Genomic DNA, 6,350 nt, shown 5'->3' with positions numbered 1-6,350 from the left:
TCCATGTGAGCTAGAGAGAAATGTGTATTCTTCTATTTCGGGATGGTATATTTTATGAATGTTAATTATGTCAATTTGATAGTGCTTTCATTAGCACTTCTTATTAAGTTAACTCTTGGATGTTTTTATAAATTTTGTTACCAGCGAAACGCCAATTTATTATTTAGTATTTTGATCCTCAGTACATCACATATACTGAACAAATATTTGAAAGAAAAATGAGGTTAAACGCTTATACTTATTTCATTCACTCCTCTTATTTTATGCACTATAAAGCATGCCAGAAAGATAATGTGGCTTGGCCGAGATCACTCAGCTATATATATTTTTTAATGAGAGTACCAAACAGGTACAACAAGAGTGTAACAGTAAAAAGAAAAGTAGTTTACTGTCCAGCAGACATGGGTTTGAACCTTGGACTGCTCCCATACAAACTGAGTAACTGTGGCCTTTCTGCATCTCAGTCGCCCAATCGGTGAAAATTGTGGACCACAACCTCAAGCTTGCAGAGCTGTTGTGAGGATTAAATATCAAATTGCATTAAAAATACAGCCCACGCTAAGCACATGACACTGTATGTGTTTCAAAAGTGCTCTGTCCTCTCTACATCTGGAAATAGGAGAGCTTCTGCCACCAGATACAAAAAAGAATTCTCCATGAAGCAAAAGTGATGACGTTATTCCAACAGTCACAGGGAAAATTGAGAAAATAATCTTTACTCAAAGAATCAGTTGAAATAAAATAATAAGACTGTCCCATATAAAGATATAGCAGAAAACATTTAAACCCATATCCCTTAGCTGATTAATGACAGACAGGCCAGCTTTGCTGTAAAGGTTCCCATTGGGTTTAGAGCTTGTTTTCAACCATGGAATCCCAAAGTGTCTTTCATGTGGGTAGCTTTAGTGACTTGGGTTTGGAGCTATTTTAATATTTAGTAACTGTGGATGAGAATTTCTGTTGCCCTATTTTTTTATGCCAGTCACTGGAAACCAATAGTTTACTTCTAACTTTTATCTATTATGGTCCAGTAGGCAATTTGTGTTTTCTCCATGCTGGTACCACGCCATACAAATCTGTTCTATGAATCTTGGGTTTCTTTCCAAGTGTCCTGTCCTGGAAGGGCACAGAACACTAGTGCACACCAAATGAAGGATAGTATCCTGGGAGGCAGTGACTCAGACACATGCCAGGTCCAGAAAAGTATAGCATCCGGCCGAGTCTTAAATAATCAATTCCGACAATTACAGATGGAGTAGAATTTACACACAGGAAATGTCAGTCACATAACGGTTCTGTGTAATATCAGGAAGGTTCACTGTGCTAACTTCAAATGTCACTTATTAAAAGAAGCTGATTAGGTTTATGTTTGGCCACATGATAATTTTGTTTTTATGTTGTAGTTGAGTCTAATTATTCCTGGAATAATCTTATGTTGCTGGTTATCTATACACTAAAAGGAATATGTTACTCAAATGTACGATGTCACAAAACAGTTCTTAAAAAAATTTTATTGTTTGTGACATGATGTCCAGAAATAATCATTGCAATAAGCATTGTTTTAGGGTTCACTGAACTGGGACTATCCTGGTACCTGAAAAGGAGAAACTAGGTAAGTAGCTATGCTCATTATATGGGGCTTTAACTCAAATTACATATGTTGTTAAAAATTCAGGTAATATTTTTACTTATTTCCATTAACTTTTTCATATAATTTTACTTCCTATTCTGTTTAAGAATATGATTTATATAGTGTGGATTTGTTTTTCCTGAGACACGGTCTCACTCTGTCACCCAGGCTGGAGTGCAATGGCACAGTCACGGTCCACTGCAGCTTTGATATCTTAGGTTCAAGTGATCCTCCTACCTCAGTCTCCTGAGCAGCTAGAATTACAGGTGCACACCACCATGCCCACCTATTAGTACTTTTTGTAGAGATGGGGTCTCACTATGTTGCCCAGGCTGGTCTCAAACTCCTGGGCTCAGGAGGTCCACTTGTCTAGGCCTCTCAAAGTGCTGGAATTACAGGCATGAGCCACCGCCCTCATCAGTGTGGATTTTTTAAACAGAATTCCGTCCTTATCTGAAAACAGATTCATTCATGTATCCAATCATAATTAGTATAAACTATAGAAATCATAAAGAAAGAGGCAGGTATGTAACTACACAAAAATTTAGCATTTCTAAGTGTCCAAAACACATAAGAATACTGAAAAGTAAAATATACAATGGAACAAAATGAAGGCTAATATGCTGAGTAAATATAGATCTATTAAAACCTCAGTAAAAACTATTATCCTCAAGGAAAAGTGGGCAAAAAATGAAGAAACAGAAATGAATATTAAGCCTGCTAAACATTGGTTATACTCAATATTAATGAAATAAAGGACAGTGAGGCATAATAAATCAATTACAAAATAAAACACAACTTTATATTTTGTTAGAATAAAAACTTTGCACAAGTTACATTTAACACAGTTTCATTGAGCAAAGAGCAATTCTCTAACTGGACATCCTCAGAACCAGAACCACAGGAAGCACTTCCGAAACGTGTGAAGGCATTAAATGTTAATTTTTTGTGCAATTATGTATCAGCCTTTTCAGTTATGATTTTTGTAGTGATTTTATGCTTATTATGTGTGGATGCACGCATGGAGGTAAATTTACAGAAAGGAAACACCAGTGAGGTAAAGAAAGCTTGATTGGTAACAGCTCCGGGTTTGCCTCACTTGAACACGGTCTGATCAGTTTGTAGTCTGTGATTGGGAAAACTCAGCTGCTGTAATTGGCTGAGACTACTCATAGGCTAGGCTTTCAGCTTGTTTAACAAGTTAGTTTGCAGTTTATTACATAAGGACTCCAGGTCCAGAGGCATCCGCAGGCCAGATTTAGTTTAACAATCTCATTCATCAGATTCATAAAAATGAAAATGTTTGGTACTATTGTCACTTACGAATAAGAATATGGAGTCACGGGGTGTACCATAACTTGCTAGCAGGAGTGGGGAAATTTTGTCAGAAGCACATAAAATTAAAATGCACATATCTTATCAGTCAGAGAGTCCACTTTAAGTAACTATCCTCAGTAAATATTTGCACACAAACACAGGAAAACAAGTGCAAAGATTGTTTACTGAAGCATTGCTTGTAATAGTAAAACCTTAGAAATGTGATAGAATCTTATAGGGCAGCTATAAGGTTTTAAATAATCATATACACATCTGGAACACTATACTGCAATTAAAAGAAACTTTTTAAAAGAATATATCCTCTTATATATTTGTTATATATAATATATATTTAAATATACTTATATATTTATAAATGTACTTATATACTTACATAAATACAATATAAATATTTACTTTTCTATCAACTTATATTATTGATATATTAATATATTCTTACATATTATAAATATATAATATAGTTATAAATATATTCTTATATATAATTATATAGAAAATATATTCTTACTTATGCATTTATATATAAATATAGTCTTATAGTGGAAAGAATAATTATTTATTTATAAATATATATTTATAGTGGAGATAATATATATTTATGTACAAAATGGAAAGATCTAAAAAGCACATTGTGTTTTTGTTTTTTGAAAGGAAGTCTCACTTTATCACCCAGACTGGAGTACAGCGGTGCGATCTCATCTCACTGCAACCTTTGCCTCTCGAGTTCAAACAATTCTTGTACCTCAGCCTCCCGAGTAGCTGGGACTGATTACAGGCATGTGCCACCACGCCCGGCTAACTTTTGTATTTTTAGTAGAGACAGGGTTTCACCCTGTTGCCCAGCCTGGTCTCAAACTCTTGACTTCAGGTGATCCGCCTGCCTCAACCTCCCAAAGTGCTGGGATTACAGGCTTGAGCCACTACTCCTGGCTAAAAAGCACATTGTTGATTAAGGATGTAAATGACAGAATATGGGTAGAGTATTTTACCATTTATATAAATTTAAAACATGGACATTAATAATATACTACTTAGAGTTCATGGTTCCTATGGTTTTATGGTTTTAAAGTATCCCTCAATTTTATCTGCTGTGTTTTATTTTTTCTATTAAAAACAGACAGATGCAAAACTCTATGGGCTCACTGTCAATTACTTCATTTATATTGAGGGATGAATAAGTAGAGTACGGAGGATTTTTAGGGCAATGAGACTAATATGTATGATACTATAATGGTAGATAGTTGCCATTATACATTTGTCCAAATCCACAAAATGTACACCAAGAGCCAGCCCTAAGGTGAACTATGGACTCTGGGTAAAACTGATGTGTCAATGGCGGTGCATTGACTGTAACAAATGTACCACCCTGGTGGAGGATGTTGATAGTAGGGGAGGCTGCGCATGTGGGGGCAGGAGGTACTGGGGAAATCTCTGTACCTTCTGTTCAATTTTGCTGTGAACCTAAAACTGCTCTAAAAAATAAAATTGTTTTTAAAAAGGTAGAGAAAATGTTTTAAAAGGTTAATAGTTACCATTTCTAGGCATAGAGATAGTTGTTTATTTCCTTTTTATGTTAAGAGAGTGAAAGAAAACATGATTACAAAAATTCAAGAAAGGTAAGTCAACCAAAAACATAAATAGGTAATCTACAGAGGAGAATACAAGTGAAAAAATACTCAGCATCTCCGTTAGCCAAAGGGATGCAAATCAAAGCCTCCGCTGGCACAGATTTTTGATACCGTGTATGGCGCACAGTAGGTGCACTGCCTGAGGAAGCCTGCAGCAGGTGGCACAGGCCCTTTCCCACAATCTCCTTATCAACTCCCTTCACCCTAGGGGAGCTGGAAATAGTACATTGAGAAGAGGAAGGAGGATCAAAAGGGCAAAGAGAAATGAAAAAAGAGAATACACTTCCCCCTATGCCAGGACCACAGGTGGAGTCTCATATGGGGGAGAAGGAAAGTTTTGAATTAACATATAAAGTTTTCAACTCGACTACAGGACTTTTCTACACCTAAAAGTGTGACTTAATAATAACCTCAATAAGAGTATTCCTGGCCGGTGGGCACTGTGGCTCACGCCTGTAATCCCAGCACTTTGGGAGGCCGAGGCGGGCAGATCACGAGGTCAGGAGATAGAGAACACCCTGGCTAACACGGTGAAACCCTGTCTCTACTAAAAATACAAAAAAATTAGCTGGGCGTGGTGGCGGGTGCCTGTAGTCCCAGCTACTTGGGAGGCTGAGGCAGGAGAATGGCGTGAACCAGGGAGGCAGAGCTTGCAGTGAGCCGAGATAGCGCCTCTGCACTCCAGCCTGGGCCACAGAGCGAGACTCCGTCTCAAAAAAAAAAAAAAAGAATATTCCTGGCCGGGCACGGTGGCTCATGCCTGTAATCCCAGCACTTTGGGAGGCTGAGACGGGCGGATCACAAGGTCAGGAGATAGAGACCAGCCTGGCCAACAAGGTGAAACTCCATCTCTACTAAAAATACAACACTTAGCTGAGCATGATGGCGGGGTCTGTTATCCCAGCTATTCGGGAGGCTGAGGCAGGAGCATCGCTTGAACCCAGGAGGCGGAGGTTGCAGTGAGCCGAGATCACGCCACTGCACTCCAGCCTGGGCGACAGAGCAAGACTCCGTCTCTAAAAAAAAAAAAAAAAATTCCTAAGACTCAATGTGACAGACTCAAGATGACATCATAGGGCTTGGATAAGGAGATTTGATTCCTTATAGTTGAAAGCAGTGACAGAATAATTGAAACAAAACACCATCCACCATCTACCAACAACCTAGATAAGCCAAAGACTGGGAGAGTCACATTTTGATAGAGTAACCATGTGTCTGGCTTGCCCGGGCCAGCCTCTGATTGGGCTTGTTCCAGAGTAATTGGCACCTCCTTTACTCTCCCTCAGAAATGTTCCAGTTTAGACGATGACGAAATTCGTCAGGATTAAGTCATTTGTTCAAGGACAATCAGTTAAAAAGTGGCAGCACTGGAATTCAAATTAAATCTGTCTGGCTTCAAACTCCACTGCTATTAAATGCTATTAATCTGAACTAGTAGCCTGGATCAGTAACATTTCAAAAATATAGTTTAAAAAAATCATTAGCATTACTCTCAAGACTATACCATAATTTATAGTTAAACCAATAATTATTGACACACAGAAACCCTTGGGGGTTTTTCTTAATTAATAAATAAAATGTGTATACAATATAAGCAGCTGGTTCTAAAGAGATTGAAATATGTATTTTTTAAAGTGTATCAAACACTTAGAGTTTACATTTTACATTTGCCTACCTGTTTTTCCCATCAGCCAAACAAAGGTAAGAGTTTATGTTTGAATGGTTATAAATTTCAAATTAGTACAGTTCAGATT

This window comes from Pongo abelii, chromosome 19 (assembly GCF_028885655.2).
Source record: "Pongo abelii isolate AG06213 chromosome 19, NHGRI_mPonAbe1-v2.0_pri, whole genome shotgun sequence".
In the NCBI taxonomy this organism is placed as follows: Eukaryota; Metazoa; Chordata; class Mammalia; order Primates; family Hominidae; genus Pongo; species Pongo abelii.
This window is presented reverse-complemented; position numbering follows the sequence as displayed.